Here is an 18,599-nt window from a genome sequence, read left to right on the forward strand (position 1 = left end):
GAGGACACAGTCAGGCCTGAGAGAGAGAGAGTAAAACATGACTAGGGCCTTAAACTAATCTTGACACTATCAACAGCCTCATGGATGACTGGCAGTTCTCAGAGGTCGCAATTACATCTCTCTCTCTCTCTCTCTCTCTCTCATACTGCCTCCAATTTTATCTTACGTCATATCAGATATTCTCCTCTTTTTCAATATTTTCTCACTATCTCTTTTCCGAATAAGGAAGGAAAAAACTCTTTAATCCTTTCACCATAAAAGTCGCCCTCCGTCTGAATGAAATGGTGTGGCAATAACAAGAACACTTCGAGGGTACCAAGAAAGTACACACACACACATACATACATACACACACACACACACACACACACACACACACACACACACACACACACACACACACACACACGCAGAAACGAGATCATTTTCCTTTCTCGTGTTTCATGTTTTATATGTGAACTCCCTCCATCATCGTGTAATTCTATGTAATTCCCTTTCGTCTCGTTCCTTGTCTGTGTATTTTACCGGACGGAACTTTCTCTCCCTTTGTTATGCGCCTCACTTCCCTTCCCTTTTTCTCTCTTCCATCTCTCCTCTTCCAATCTTTCCTTCTTCCCTCTAACTCTTTCATGATCGTGCCTTTTCTAGTATTTAATTTCATCTAACCCCATTATCATATTCACATGAGTGAATTATAGATGCTTGAGACTGCTGATACCGACACCATTAACCCTCTCATTTTTTGGATAAGTCTAGTGTTATTTTTCTTATTCCAGCTAACGCCAGACGATTTTCTTTCGATTTTCTTCAGCTGAGTGTGTTATAGGAGCCTCAGTGTATTAAAGTTCTCGTTTACCATCTTACATTTACGTCGCTTACTGTTATGCACCTCACTCCCCCTCCCGTTCATTTCCTCTCCTCCCTCTCACCTCTTTCCCTTGCCTTGATCTATTTCTTTAGGGCTTCACTTATTCCGTCTTCCGTTCAGTTCTCCCTTTGTCATGCACCTCATTCCCCTCCCTTCCCTTTCCTTCCTCTCCCGTGCCTCTTCCACTTCTCTTATCCATTCACCAGGTCTCCAAATCACAGAATGAAGGCCCACTGTACTCCTTCAAGTTTCTTTTTTTCTTTTTCCGGGTTTGGTGCCATTCCTTTATTTCTTCAGTAATTCTCTTCAGACGTAACACAATTGTTCCTGTAGATTCTGACCTCTGCAGCACGACGATATTTTATTTTGGCTACGCAGACGATTATATTTACAGTAGCTCGTTTTTTTTAATAGTAGGGGTTTGATAAAAAATTACATTCATCCTTTCACCACTAGAGGCCTCTGTAAACTGGATATATTACCAAGGAGGCGATAGTAAGAATAATAGATCGATGTTTCTAATTTATATTCTCCTGCCTGCTGTTTTTCTCCACGCGTCCACTCAGATCCATGACAAGGAAGACGCTTTTTAATCGAGATCGTCTACTAAATCTTAAACATCGAGAAAGTCAAATCGTCCAGCATAAGCCACGGTAAAGGACATCTATCTAGCTTTATCTATCTAGTTGCATCTCTCTCTCTATCTATCTGTATGTCTATATCAATCTATCTTTACCTGTATCTATCTATCTATCACTCTATCTATCTATCTATCTATACATATACAATTAAATACATACATACATACAAAATGAAATGCACTGTTAATGAATGTATGTTCACATATTCATCTCACTAATTTGTTTCCACTCTATATTCCACCAACCAGGTCATCACCAACTGGCCATTTAACTCACTAAATCATCCACTTTCAGGTCATCTATTTCTTCTCCAAGTACCCAATCGTCTCCATTAATTTTCTCTTACGTCACAAAAACAGTCCTTTCAATCATCGACCGTTCCTGCAGACAACTAACCAATCTTTTTTTTTTTCTCAGTCTTAATAACAGCTTCCATTTGACCCTCTCCCACCATTACCGACGCCCCCCTCCCCTGTGCCACTTACCCCCACGTGACTATGCACTAAAATGAGCTAAGTGCGTTCAACCAGCCGGACTTCACGTGGCTACATGCAATTGATATAAGGAAGTACAGTTGCATGCATGACCGTTCTGCTTAATGATCACGGTTGTTATAGATCGAGTGGTGGGTAGCGAGTGTGTGTGTGTGTGTGTGTGTGTGTGTGTGTGTGTGTGTGTGTGTGTGTGTGTGTGTGTGTGTGTGTGTGTGTGTGTGTGTGTGTGTGTGTGTGTGTGTGTGTGTGTGTGAGAGAGAGAGAGAGAGAGAGAGAGAGAGAGAGAGAGAGAGAGAGAGAGAGAGAGAGAGAGAGAGAATGTGTATATATGAGTGTGTATATGTAACCTACGATGACTGAGGTAAATTTTCACGAAGGTAAGGGCAGGTAAGGTAAGGGAGTGATGTCAGGTGTATGTTCAGAGATATCCATATAAGGTGGAGGTTGACAGGCCAGTGACTCAATCCATTATAAAGTACCCCCTCCTCTATTATTTCTTTATTAACCACATCATCCTTTCCCGACTCCCCCTTTCCCCCCCTCTCTATCTATCTAACTATCTATCTATCTATGTCTGTCGATCTGTCTCTCTATCAGTTTATCAATTAATCTATCAATCTACTTATCAATCAGTTCATCACTTTATCTGTCAGTCTGTCTATCTATCAGTATAGCAGTTTATGTATGTATCTATCTATCTCGGTAACAGTGGTTTTGGATTTTGAGATTTTATAAAATATATATACTGTATACATACATATATATAAATGTATACATATTTGTGTGTGTGTGTGTGTGTGTGTGTGTGTGTGTGTGTGTGTGTGTGTGTGTGTGTGTGTGTGTGTGTTTCTGTACTGTAATGCCTGCTATGTATGTCTCCTACTTCTGGCTGTGTGGTGAAACCCTTTATTATCATTATTTTTTTAATGGCTGTGTAACTAAAACCTATCATTAATGTTTTCCTTATCTGGCTGTGGAATGAAAAGATACAGTGTTGTCTGGGGGTCATCCTCATTCTCTCTTCTGATTACTCTGAGCGAAAGACGTCCTGCTATGCAAGACATTTAAGCCAAACGCAAACTCATAACAACATTATGGGGGTGTCTCTACGAAGTGTTGGTGGGAATATACGAAAAAGCAGTGATTATGGTGATGTCAAGTTCAGATCTGCACACTACAAATCTGTCTGTAATCGATAAATCAGTTTACAATCGATTAATTGGTCTGCTATTACCTGGATCAAACCCACAATCACACACACCCCAGCAATGTAAGATAAGATGTGGGTCAGGAAAGTAAAATTGTGTGAGGTAAGGAAACGACGAGGCGAGGTAAACTGAGATGAGACAGGTGATATGAGATGAGACAGGCGAAATGAGAAGAGTCAGGTGAAAGGAGAAAAGACACGGTGAAAGGAGATGAGGCAGAGGTGGAATATGGTAAGGCGCAGCTGGAATGAGATGAGGCACAGGTGGAATGAAATGAGGCACAGGTGGAATGAGATGAGGCACAGGTGGAATGAGATGAGGCACAGGTGGAATGAAATCAGGCATAGATGAAAGGAGATGAGGCACAGGTGAAAGGAGATGAGGCACAGGTGGAATGACATGAGGCACAGGTGGAATGACATGAGGTTACGTGAGATGAGATGAGGCTAGGTGAAGTGACGTGAGGCTACGTGAAATGAGATGAGGCTAAGTAAAATGAGGTAAGACTAGGTGAAAAGAAATAATGCTAAGTGAACTGAAACTAGGCTAGGTGAAATGAAATGAAACTTGAAGACCTGGGATATGGGTGGGTGATGAGGTGTTATAAGGCTAAATGAGTAAATGAGAAATGAGAAAGTAACAGGACTAAAAGAAGGGACCCAATAAGCCACAAAGAAGAAGTTGCACAGTCACTTCCACATACAGTTCACTCTTTCTTTCTATACGGGTGTGACTTCCTCGGCTCTTCTTAATTTCCTGTCTGAATATCGCTCTTTTTCCTTCCTCTCTTCTTATTAAAATAGTCTTATTGCCATCTTTCCCTTCCATTATTATTAACTTCAAGTGTTGGAGAAAATGAAGTGAGGCCAAGAGTATACGAAAGTGGGTTGACTGGACGAAAAAGGAGAGCAAGACCCAACACAGGATGGAGAGATAGAGATGAGAAGTATATGGGGGAGGGCGGTGTGTTGTCTGAAAAGAAGTCTGTTTATGATTAGGGACAGAACTGTCAGGCAGTCCTTTTATCGAGGTCACTCTTCACATGATGCGGCACCTGGAAACAGATCAAGGTAGTCTATCGAGGAGAGGGGTATCATTTGCATCAAAACATGTGATATTAAAACGTTCAAGTAATACAAAAACCCGATAAAAGAAAGTGCAGATGGTCAGGCCTGTCGATGGAGCTAGGTTTTCTTTCTAGTTTTTCTTCCCTTGCTTTTGAATTCTTTTACACCTCGCGTTTAGATGGGAAAGAAAGCAATGATAATAATGATGATAATGACGCTCTGGTATTTTACTGTTATGGTATCCCAGTTGCTGCCAAGGGGTGGTCTAGCCTACTCTTGCACGTGCCTAAAACACCGTTTGAAAACAGATTTACTCCGTGGCCTCTGTATTTTGGTCCACTGCCTCAGGTTTGTCGACAAGTACACATACAGTTCCTAATATACTCTGTTGTCTCTAAGTTTAGGTTCATTGTCTAAGGTGGGAAGTGAAAGCACAGAAGCAGAAAATCTTTTTAAGTCTATTCCGCTAAATAGCTTTATTAATTTAAGCATTCTAACAATTCTGTCCCTAAGCCAACGCTTTGCATGGAAGAGCCTCCATCCCTCCCTCGCTCACTAATACTCACTTCCTCAGTTACTCACTCTCACCTTCCCTACTAATACTCACTCCCTTATTTACTCACACTCATCCTCCCTCCCTCATTTACGACCTCACTCATTCACTCATTCATTAAAATGAGGCTCATTCTCCCTCCCCCATTCGCTCACTCATTATGGTGAAACTCACTCGCCCTCCCTCACTCACACCCCCTGCTTATCTACAACCCTTCCTCCCTCCCTCAACCATACATCACATTGCCTCTCCCTGCCTCCCTTCAATTCACCCCTTCATTAAATCTTCCCTTCCTACCCCAACCATAAAACCATGCCTCTGGGAATACACAATATTTCCCCTCTAAACAAGAAGGCGACGCACCAGAAGCCAAGGATTTCTAAATATGGTGGCCTGGGGGAGAGGGCCTGTGGGGAAAGGGGGACACATAGACGCCGCAACTGGGAAGGATGAAGGAAATGAGGGAGAGTGAAAGGGACGGAGGGGAAGGGGAAGGCCAGGAAGGAAGGTTGAACGTGATGTTTGGGTGAGGAAAGGGGGGCAGGGCATACGTGAGAGGCAGTAACGAGTTGAGGGGGACGTGATTGAGAAGTGAGGGAGGGAGGAAAGGAGGTGAAAAAAGAGGAAGCGAGGGAAAGAGGAATAAGGGAGTTCGGCGCGCAACGGATAAATAGGAAGCGAGATGACAAAAATAACAATAAAATGGGACAGAGGGAGTAGACTATGAAAGAAACATGGTAACAAGTACAAAACAACTAGATGCGGGCGCTTCATATCCTTCTGTTAACGTCCTTCGTGCTGGAGTGTGATGTTGTGGTGTGGTGTGAGAGGGTGGTAAGATGTGCTGTGGTGTGAGAGGGCGGTAAGGTGTAGTGTGGCGTGAGAGGGTGGTAAGGTGTAGTGTGGCGTGAGAGGGTGGTAAGGTGTTGTGTGGTGAGTGGTGTGGCTTCGTCAAAGTCGCTAAAGTCTAAGGAAGTAAAACACCTTGCGTCCGATAATCATTAATGAAGGACAGATGGACAGGGCCACTTCTAGACATGCTCCCACACATAAAGGAATAATATAAGAGGTCTGGGAAGTAAGGATCTGAAAATAACGAAGAAATAAGAGAATAAAAACAGATGTAAGAGGGAGAAGAGGGATTAATGAGGCTAAAATAACGTATCAGAGAGAGAGAGAGAGAGAGAGAGAGAGAGAGAGAGAGAGAGAGAGAGAGAGGGTTGAAGGAGAAACGAGAACAAGGGGGTGGGGGAAGAATAACGGAGTGGAGAGAGAAGGTAAAAGAAAAATGACAACAAGACATTCAGGACACACACACACACACACACACACACACACACACACACACACACACACACACACATATACACACATACACACACACACACACACACACACACACACACACACACACACACACAGCACCCGAACAATTAAACACCAGGCCGGCAAAGTCAACTGAAGATCGTGCTTTAAGATCCACGTAGGCGTCAACATTGGTCAACTGTTAATTCATGTGTTCCGGCGGCCCTGAGCGTGTGTGCCAAGCCAGGGAATGCTGTGTCTTCCTGGAGTCTGCTGGATACATGAAGGGAAAAGTCGAACCATCTCAAACACGCATAGCTAACCTCTTCAATCCTGTGACTTTCTTTTACTTTATTCTTGCTTCTTCCAAACGATTATCTTCAGGTTACGAGGACGTTATTTGTGAAGGGGTACATGTGTGCTGTCCAACCCCTACAGTTCAAAGTGTTTGTTCTTATCTGAATGAAATTATAAGGTGGAAGGAAGCATGAATGATAAATCCATCGCATCGAACTTTAAGACTGGTAAAATTTCGCTAGTTTTTAATATTCTTCCGACAAACTGGAAGCTATTTGATTCCCTGCCCGTACCAGATCTAATTTTACTTGGCTGTGATATTTCCAGATGACACGTCTCAGAATTCTCGTTTTTATTATATAAATTATTACGCTCATCTCCCAGTACGCAGATGAGACACACACACACACACACACACACACACACACACACACACACACACATATATATATATATATATATATATATATATGAAGCCTCTGTGGTACAGTGGTAAAGTGTGCGTTTTCGTACACTGAAGAACGAAGGTTCGCGTTTTTCTGGCCACGTACTGCTTGGCGGACATAAGGGGTGCTGTCGTTGAACCAGTGTCGCATACTATAAAGTATGCTCGCACCCAGTCGGCCTGCGCGGGCCGATTACACTTGGTTCATAGACTACACACACATCCAACGCCACTACAACACTACAATTACACTTACAAGCACTTCTCACCCTACATACAATCTCTACTAGACAGCCTAAGCCACTTGGTAGAAATACATTAGCTGTATCGTCCCCACTTCGGTCGTGATAGGCCGGTCCTGCAGTGGACACTCAAACGGCTAATGATATATATATATATATATATATATATATATATATATATATATATATATATATATATATATATATATATATATATATATATATATATATATTTAAATAAGTAGAAAATGACTGACATAGCCTGAACGTGAATCAGACGCAGTGGAATAGTACCTGAACTTAAAAAATATCGGTACGTTCTTACATATTCCGTCTTTACATCATCGAAATTTCTGATGCTATAGCATAAATATGGAGTTTTACGTAATACGCCTTGCATTCAGTAATATTTTGTCATACAAAATTAAAGCGAACACCACAAGCTCTCATTCAGAAACCATCCATCCCCTGGGTAAGAATACTTTTATAGACACCGCACCAATAGATTACCTAAACATTCTGCTGTTTGATTCTGACTGAGGACGGTCTTTTAAATTAAAAAAAATGAACAGCGAAATCGAACCGGGAGATGAACACAAGAGACACGCTTGATAAATTAATTACTCCACTCCAGTGATCTTTTTATTATTATTATTATTATTATTATTACTACTACTACTACTACTACTACTACTACACTGTGATTTTTATTCAGGAGAAATTTTTCGAACTAGTGGGGGTTAAATATTGCTATGATTAAGCTCATAACTGCTAGATTTTTTTTCCTAAGGTGAATAAAATTTCATGTGTGGAAGCAAGAACAAAAAGAAACAGTGTCCTTCGTTTAAGCGGTTAAATATGTTCAGTTATGGGAGAGCAGGTGCAAAGACGATCTGAGTATATGTAATTTTCACAGCTGACATTGTGTGCTCTCTGGATCAAGGGAACTTTTTCTTTCACTGTCATCTTCCTTGTTTGCTCTTCCTTTGATTGCTTAAATTCATTATCGATAATTTCAGTGTCTAGACTTGATGACGGGAATAATCGAGTATTCAGACATTGCATAGCGTTAGTTTGCAAATATTTGCTTGAGTCAGTATCTAGAACTGCTGTGTATTACATCTACTCGTACCTGTGTCTACTATATATATATATATATATATATATATATATATATATATATATATATATATATATATATGTATGCTTTCCCATAACTGAACATATTTAACCGCTTAAACGGAGGACGCTGTTTCTTTTTGTTCTTGCTTCCACACAAGAAATTTTATTCACCTTAGGAAAAAAAATCTAGCAGTTATGAGCTTAATCATAGCAATATTTAACCCTCACTAGTTCGAAAAATTTCTCCTGAATAAAAATCACAGTGTAGTAGTAGTAGTAGTAATAAAAATAATAATAATAATAATAATTATAAAAAGATCACTGGAGTGGAGTAATTAAATTATCAGGCGTGTCTCTTGTGTTCATCTCCCGGTTCGATTTCGTTGTTCATTTTTTTAATTTAAAAGACCGTCCTCAGTCAGAATCAAACAGCAGAATGTTTAGGTAATCTATTGGTGCGGTGTCTATAAAAGTATTCTTACCCAGGGGATGGATGGTTTCTGAATGAGAGCTTGTGGTGTTCGCTTTAATTTTGTATGACAAAATATTACTACTTGGAAGGCGTATTACGTAAAGCTCCATATTTATGCTATAGCAACAAAAATTCCGATGATGTAAAGACGGAAAATGTATGAACGTACCGATATTTTTTAACAGGTGCTAAGTTCAGCTACTATTCCACTGAGTCTGATTCACGTTCAGGTTATGTCAGTCATTTTCCTCCCCGCCATATATCAAAGGGAATCATCTATGGGCAGAGAGACATAACCTCTCACAGCTTAGGGTATTAACCAGATGGGGAAAACGCGATGCAGAGGAGGTGAAATATGAGCAGAAGTTTTGTCTGCTAGTGTACATTTAGTAATGAAATATGAATCCGGCTGGTTTCCTAAAGTTATCGTTTAACAAAGAGGGCTAAAAGGAGACAGGGATAAAAGGCTATAGTGTCGCTCAAGTTAAAATTACCATCTAAAGTTAAAATAAGTAATAAGATAAATAAAAAAATAAATATAAAGCATCCAGTGCAGCACATGATGCTTTATAAATATTGAGAGACGTTTTTTGCCAATGTTAATTTTAGTGTTATTAGGATCAGAAAATTAATGGGCAGCTTGTAAGGAGGCCGTGGGTACAGTTTGCGATTGTGCATTATAGTTCCTTCATACTGGCAAAGTTTATTATCAGCTGATAGCTGCAGATATATAAGTGCGTGTTATTATGACAGTCATACATTTTTCAAAACCAGAATACCATTAGTGGTTCACTGAGGACTAGTACGGGCCCGTCAATACAAAACTATGAATCTGAAGGATGAAGACCCATAATCAGCGCCATCATGGGTCTTCCTACTTTATTCTATTGTTACTATCAGCTAACTATTCTATACACCTTAAGAAATATTTCGCGTTGTGAAATGATGTAAAAAATAAATAAGCAGCGGAAGCAAAAATATTAAAGTATTTAAGAACATCCTGAACTGCAACTTGGGGCTAAAGACCCATTACTTTATTCCTGCCATTACCAGACTACTGTATTCAACTTAGCGGTAAGACATCTCTTTGTGAAGTGACTTATAAAATAACCGAGCAGGGCAGGAAAAATATTAAAATAAGCGGGAGTCGGAAAAGAAAAAAAGTAAGAAAAATACCGTGAACTGCGAGGTGAGGTTAACCAGATTCACTTTAGAAATAAAATCAGCGTTGGTGCCTTGACAGCGTCAGACACTTCCTGCCCGGAGATAAGGATGAGAAAAATAATGAAAATAATTTGTTGTACATCAGACAGTGTGGCGAAACACATAAGAAAAAAAAATCAAGGCTGGGAGAAAGATGTAACCAGGAAGGGAAAGGAGAGAAGAGGACAAGATGAAGGAAGTAGATAACAGACAAAAGGTTATAAAGATAAAAATACGAGTCGGTTAAATAACATTACGGGAAATATTAGTTGAAATAACAGATTTTCCAAACGAAGAAAACGGTTATATCCCATTCACCACATGATAAAACGTTATATTTCTGTTCAGGCTAAACTAAGGAAATTATATTCTACTGTAGGAAAAACCCCAAATGTAATATTAGATACTGCAGTATATATATATATATATATATATATATATATATATATATATATATATATATATATATATATATATATATATATATATATATATTGTAACAAAGAGATTTGGTGGGTGAAATAAAAATAAAAAAGCTGCTATAATAAACAATAACTGCTAAGAATGATCAAAACTGCGGACAACACTATGAACGATCCACACAAGAAAATACATGATGTCGTGAAATCGTCAGAAATAATAGCTGAAGTAAGAGTTCTAAAAATATGAGTCGCTGTAATGTGTGTGAAGGGGGTGGGGAGGAGGGGAGGGTTGACAAGATGGCGTACCAAGATGACCCCTGCAATGAAAACAACACGACTCTCCACTCAAGGACTCATCAGTCTCAACCATTCCCCAAAACTGTCACTTTCGAAAACCGTAACCTTTACTTATCTCTAGGCTAAGTTGGATCTGATTTTGGTTAACGTTCGGTGATTTTTATTTTGCTAAAAGGAATCTCTATCGTTTCAAAGTTTAACAGCCACCGTACCAGGATCAGTCATTTCACTGTCCCCGACCAACTTGATTACATTTTGATCAACGTTAGACGAGATTTGTCCGCTCAGACAGTACCCAAATACCTGAAGGATAATAAACACTCACTGTTGATACGTATACCATGTAGAAATCCAGGTACACTCACACCAAAAAGTATCGGTGCACACTTGACGCAGAGCAATTTGAGACAGACGATGGCTACTGGGAACTGAACAACGATTTTTTTCCCCACGCTGATAAACTTGCTCTCTCAGGGATGCAATATATGGCTTGTGTATGACATTTTCTAGTCCGTATTGTTTTTATATGTATAGCAAAGTAGTTACAAAAAAATCTTACCGAGAATTCATGACCTGTAATAGTCGTCTCGGATATCATCGTGCCTTACCTGCGCGATACTTTTGGTGTGACTGTACAATTAATTACTTCAGGGAAAGGAATTTTTAATCCATTTAATGTGTAAACGATTATAATAAATTCAGGATCTACTTTTCAAGCTGAAAGGGTTACATAAGTCATTCAGTAAGCCTTTTACCACCAGGGGCTCTCCTACGCTGGATGAAGCTGTCTCCTAATATGAAGAATACAAAAGGTACGCCATTGTACTGAAGGAGCTAAGGTGATGTAACGCTAATATCAACATTTTATTCCGGTGAGGGACAGGCCTAGCTCCAGATGGGTTAAAAACTACCTTCAACACTTGGGATGCTGTTGATCCACCAAGGCCACATTACTGGCTAACGCTAACGTAATTTTTATTCAGCTGAGAAAAAAAATCAAGCATATAACGGTTCAGAAGGTCTATAATTGACCATGTAATTCTGGTTGTGAAATTACACGGAAACAGTATTGATTCATTTCTTATCCTGGTCTGTAAGGGATGATAAGAACTGCCCTCGTCTTTGTTCGTGTTTGGTCTCGTCTACTTTCTGCAAGAAAATTTATCTGCCACTCACAAACTTACGAAAAAAAAAAAAAAAAAACGCCCTCTTGAGCCCCTGTATGTCATCTCTCACGAGCAGAAATATTCGGTGAAATAAATATGTATACGTGTGTGTGTGTGTGTGTGTGTGTGTGTGTGTGTGTGTGTGTGTGTTTTATAATAATGGTTTCCACGCATGAATACATAATCTTATGTCTGCCTGCCTCTCCCATGCACGCAATGAGAGGAGGAAGAGGCTGAGGGAAATTTAAGAGGAGAGAGGAGTATAAGCGAGGGAAACGAGGAAGAGGAAGAAAAGCAAGTGAACACTGGAAGGAACAGAGATGCAAGGTTGAAGAGGAAGAAAAATGAGTATAATGAGGTTAGAGTAACAGGAAAGAAGAAGTGTTAGAAAAATAAGGAGAAAGAGGAAACAGTAGAAAAGCACGGAAAAGGAGGAAAAGGAAGGCAAGCTAAGTGAAAAGAAGAAAAAAAGAATAATGAGCAGACAAACAAATGTTTAAGTGAAGTACATAAGACAACGAACGAAGGGGACTGGGACATACATCTGAGGTGAAAGAGGAGGAGCAGGACACACCGTGGGAAGCGTGTGTTGTCCGTCACTTCTCTCGACTGAACAAAATCGTCTGGGTCTGCCTGAAATGAATTCCTAAGAGTACCAGCAACAGAGACAGGATGATTTTAGATAGATGTTGAAGACTGGTGGGATTTCTGCCGGCTGAACAAAGTCTGCTAACGCTAGCAACGAAACGTTAAAAAAGGTAAACTGACTTACTTCTTAAACTATGAAAGATAAAAAAACAGGAGATGAGGTAAGGAGAGACAGACATAAAGGCAGAGAGACAGACAGACAGACTGGGAGATAGATAAACAGATAGACAGAGATACAGAGAGTGAAGGTGCGTGTGATAGTGAGAATGTACAAAAATAAGTGTTCTGTAATTTTCAAGTATCTGTAACACTGCAAAGAATTATATCTTCAATGGACAGTACGGTACCTTAACACTACATATCCTATTGCTGCAGTTTTGTTAAAGCTTCAGGCCTACTGTTTACATAAGAACCCGACTCTTTGTTAGTTTCTTATATTCTAGTTTACTGTAAGAACAAGTTTGCTTTTCATATTTAACACTCAGGCTCCTATGATTCACTCTCAGCTGAATAAAAATGCTTCAAATTAACCAGGATGCATGACCAGAGTTGCCCCGACCAAGGAAAGTTTAAGGTTTCAATATTAACATTCTCAGGTTCTGATAACCCACTCATCTTAGGGTTTATTTTGAACGTGAGATGGTTTATTAAAGAAAAATTATTCAGAAAAAAAAACAGAGGGTTTGGTAATATAGACACAATACAGCGCTAGAAAAAAAAAAATAATAATACACCAACACAGCTTGACAATGTACAGTCGGTATCAAAAGTTCCATCGCCGCTCCAGCTTCCTCTCCACGCACTTTGAAAATCAATGTGGTGAATCAGCAACCATAGGCGCTGATGACTTCATGTGGCCTCAGATCAATGATTTTGATTTTCATGAAACTCGATTAATCTTAACTGTGATGTAGGAATGGGTGAATGAGTTTCCTTGGTTACTACAGTCGGTCTGTTTTCATCTGACGGAACTGAGCCACGCCCACAACCTGATTGTGAGGTTGTGGCTGAATGAAATTTGAAAGAGTCCGTGGAGAGCAAGGAAGACGAAAGGACTTCTGATGCCCACTGTACGTCATCAACCTCGCCTGGTTGCCAGGTCAAAGTCAGCCTGGCTGTGTGAGCGTCATGTGACTTCTCAGCACGACCTCGATATTTGGCCTATCTTATCTGCTGAATCTGCAATGCTGTTTACTGTGTCAGACCTGCATATGTGATGGATGGACCTAACTCTGTTTTTGTGAAGGACGTAACACTGCTTATGTGATGGACGTAACTCTGCTTTTGTGATGGATGGACGTAACTCTGCTTATATGATGGACGTAACTCTGCTTTTGTGAAGGACGAAACTCTGAATCTAAGTGTATCTTTCCGGTTCTAAATTTGCAGGTGGAGTCCAACTTAAGGATGCATTCTACCAAAAAGTCCCTAGAAAACTCAAGGATGGAGTCAAACATTATAAACCCTTTATAACGTAAGCTTAGGAGTATTTATACAGGACTAGAAAAGATACTGAAAGGATATTGGAGAGATAATACGCAAACGTCATGAATAGGAGAACAGACAACAGCAGAGGACATAATCACCATAATTAGAAGCACAAATGGTCATGGGGGAGGTCACAGCTTTCGCCGAACACATTACCAGATTGATGAGAGAGAGAGAGAGAGAGAGAGAGAGAGAGAGAGAGAGAGAGAGAGAGACCACATAACGTAATGCAGGACACAGAGAGATAATGATTCACATGAGATGGTGAAGGACGCAGGGGCAAACCACAGCTGGACACATCGCATCACACGCCACACCATTCGCCACACCACCACATACCACACCCCTCCACCACACACCACACCACACCAGATACCACACCCCTCCCCACCACAGCACATGACTTGTACCATGATTACAGTGCCACCACCTTAACTTGTCGGAAACTTTCGTCCATTTGCAACAAACTTCACGTCGAGCAAGGACAGACCAAAACATTACTACGGCTCCACATCTTTTCCGTTGCACTTCCTCGTGATCAGCACCACATCCAAGTGTTTATATCTTTCTACAGCTCAGCATTCACTTATTATCTTACACCACAGGGCACAAAAACATACCACACCACACATTACCACCGCAGCACTTGATCTGCACCACAACCACCCACATACTTACCCACACCACACCACGCCACATCACACTAGAACCACTTAACCCACACCAGCACACCACACCAACATATCCAAGCACATCGTTATTACACTATTCATTATTTTGTCTAAACTACCATTCCTATCTAGAACATGTCACCTCTGAGCCAGTCATCTTCAGTCTGTTTTCCCTCTTACTACGTTCTCTCTCTCTCTCTCTCTCTCTCTCTCTCTCTCTCTCTCTCTCTCTCTCTCTCCCTCGTCTACACCTCCACAACCCTATCATTATAACACGGAAACGAACCAGTAACACAAAAACCATCCTATTTCTGCAAACAGGAATCTCACTGACGAGGAAAACCAAACAAACCCCTTCTCCCGTCATCTACTGTACATCCACCTGCCAGAGGGTTAAGACGAGGGAAAATCCACCACCATCATACCCTCAGTGCAACGTTAATACTATGCTATTATACTGTTGTTGGCGATATGGTAATCAACAGGTCACGGCTGCAGAGTCATCACCAACCCAAGTCATCTAGTCACCACAATCACAAGTTCACGGCTATAGAGAATCCTCATCTCATCATCATCATCATCATAATCATCATCATCATCAACACTACCACCACAATCATTTAATCCCTAATGACCACCAATGACTAGCAGTTTATTGAAGAATCATCACCACCATCATAATCCAGATCTTGATTCCTTCCTACAAGATGGGGTGAGGTAGGATCCAGTTAAAAGAAAGAGAAAAAACAAGAGTATGTGAAGTATCAAACAAAATTCTCTGTAGAAATGAGTAAAAATTAACCACATAAATGAGTCCTCTCTCTCTCTCTCTCTCTCTCTCTCTCTCTCTCTCTCTCTCTCTCTTTGATACCGTTTGCGACTACAGATTTTTTTTTTTTTTTTATGGGGTCAGCATTCAGTTATGTCGAAGCCTGTTGACTGACGCAGAAGAGGTGGCTGGTCAATGAAATTCTGTATGACTAAAAGGTGGTGTTACACGGGCTACTTGTCCTGGGAACTTTTTCTAGATAATGTCGATCCTGGCAGAGATTTTTCGGGGTTGCCAGTAATTTTTCCTGGCGACGGCGACTGCAACACTCCGTCTGACAGTATTTCTTTAAAAGTTGTCAAAAGAATATTACCAAGACAGTGTCGCCATGAAAAGCTGCCAGAAAATCATAGTAATTTATTACTAACTCGAAACACGGGTATGAGGGAGGATGGTGGTTTGTGGGAGAATGGATTGCTTCTAATTAGAGGCAGATACGAGCGGAGGATGCGGCGTCAGGAAACAGACAGCGGGATCTGAGGAAATAACATCCACATAAAATCATAATAATCTCCATTTTAGTATGTGGGTTTAGTTCTTTCCATCTTCAACAGCCATGGCACTATCATATCCAAAATCCAGACAGAGAGGGACTAAGAAATGGGAGCTCTCAAAATGCTGGTTGCAAAGTGAGGGTAATGAAGTAATAAGCTTAGAGAACAGGCAATACGTCATGGCTAATTGGAATCCTCTTGACGTCACCCAGTGTTTAAGTGTCTGTCTCGAGTCTCCGTGCAGTGATGTATGCTCCTCACACAGCTATTTGCATCATGTTATTCTACCTTCGCATTACTGACACAGGACTAAGTGTGCATGACCGAGGAACGGAGAAGTGCACACGACAGAGAAAGGGAGAAGTGTGTATTTGGCAGAAGTGTGTATTTGGCAGAAAGGGAAGTGCACATGAAAGAATAACGAAGCATGCACGGTAGAGGAAAGAAGAAACGTATAAATGGCAGAATTACGGAGTAAAAACTATTTTCTTAGATCACACAATATCGTGTGTGAATATATCTCAAGATATTGTATACATCTCAAGAAAATTCTGAATCCGATGCCGTACGTTTTATTTTACTTTTGCTATCACCAGACGAATTCACTGAACTTCGGAAACATATTTTACCTAAACGGATTAATGAAGGCCAAATCTAACCTCTCCATTTGGAAAAGTATCTGTTGTTTGACTCGTTTGTAGACAGCTATAAAAGTGCTGAAGAGGCATGACACCGATATAACGGAGCAGTTCCTCTTCCCGGTTATGTAAACGTCCTCTATCCTCCGAAAGGACGATGGTGGACTGCAAATGGGTAATTCTAACCTACAGTTCACCGAGTTTAAATTTAGATAGGCCTGGAACCACGAGGAAGACGACCACCACTATCCCCATCACCACCACCACCACCACACCAACAGCAGCAACAACAACAGCTGAAAGCAATACTGTAATAATATAGGAATACTTCATCGAACTTAAAGGATTAATCGAACAAATCGAAGAAGAAGAACAACAACAACGATAACAGATAACAATACGATGATAATTTAGGAATACCGTAAGTCATTGGGCTGAAGGGACTAAATCCATGTCTATCAGGCCTCTACCACTGCTCCATACTAAACTAAAAAATTTCTTGAACCATACGGGTACTTTCACACTTGGCCTTCATGGATCCACACCTACTGAAACGCAGATTTTTACTTCAGAAGTCATCACCAAGTGTTAGGGAAAAAGGTGCACGTAGTTCTTTACCCTACTATAAACTCTGATGAAAGATTCTGAGGTGAACATCAACTTATTAATAGTGGCGAATCCATAAAATTCTAGTGTATATTACCGTAGTAAAAAGAGCACACAAGAAGGGAGCAATGTGCACTGCAAGAAGAGACAGGTCTTTACATGGGAATATGAAATAAGTGTGTACAGTAGTGAAGCGTCAGAAGTGTATTTGAAAACAAGAAGTGTATAAAAAAATAAGTGAATATAACAAGAAGAGTGAGAGGCGCAAAAGAGAGAGGAATGTAGATCGTACCCAACCCCATCAGTGTCGGATCCAGTGACAGGCCCATCAAGTGTTGCTGAGATACCACGACAGTTATGAGGGTGTCCCACGTCACTGCTTTCCCTCCGCATCATACTGCCTGCTCAGACAGACTGCCGGGCACCTCTTCCTAATCAGTTTATTTCTGCATATGGTTTAGCAGCAATATTTTATTGTAGATTACTAGTACATGCTATATCACATGCAAAAATATGTAGCGAACCAACGACATATAATTTCCATTATAATCTATCCATCTATCTAAATCTGTCTATCTATCTATCATCTATATATATATATATATATATATATATATATATATATATATATATATATATATATATATATGTGTGTGTGTGTGTGTGTGTGTGTGTGTGTGTGTGTGTGCGCGTGTGTGCGTGCGTGCGTGCGTGCGTGCGTGTGTGTGTGTGTGTGTGTGTGTGTGTGTGTGTGTGTGTGTGTGTGTGTGTGTGTGTGTGTGTGTGTGTGTGTGTGTGTGTACGCACACTACCCCAGCACGCACACAAAACAGTACAGATGATAAAAACAGTAATCAAAAGCCTCACACAACCATGCATTCAGATCTCTGCAGCACACGCACACCACCACTGACACACACACACACACACACACACACACACACACACACACACACACACACACACACACACACACACACACATCGTATTCTACAACTACCTCAGTTTCACTCAGTTACCACACCATCAGCAACTGCTCCCATATCTCACAATTTACACACCTCACACCTGCACACCCATCACCTCACACAGTCACATCCTCATACCTCTCATCTCACACTTCCACTTTACATCTCTCTCACATTTCTCTACTCTTACATCTTTCACGCTTCGAATCTTATAACTTCAGACATCACATCCTAACACATCACACCCTTACACATCACACATACACACCACACCATCACACATCACACTCGTGCACACCACACCCTCGCACATCACATCCTAACACACCATATCAACACACACACACACACACACACACACACACACACACACACACATACACACCATACCATGACACATCACACTTTTACACACCACGCCATCACATATCACACATACACACCACATCACACAT

The sequence above is a fragment of the Coenobita brevimanus genome, chromosome 70 (assembly GCF_032717465.1).
Source record: "Coenobita brevimanus isolate Jiangsu-jjx chromosome 70, ASM3271746v2, whole genome shotgun sequence".
NCBI classification, from domain to species: domain Eukaryota; kingdom Metazoa; phylum Arthropoda; class Malacostraca; order Decapoda; family Coenobitidae; genus Coenobita; species Coenobita brevimanus.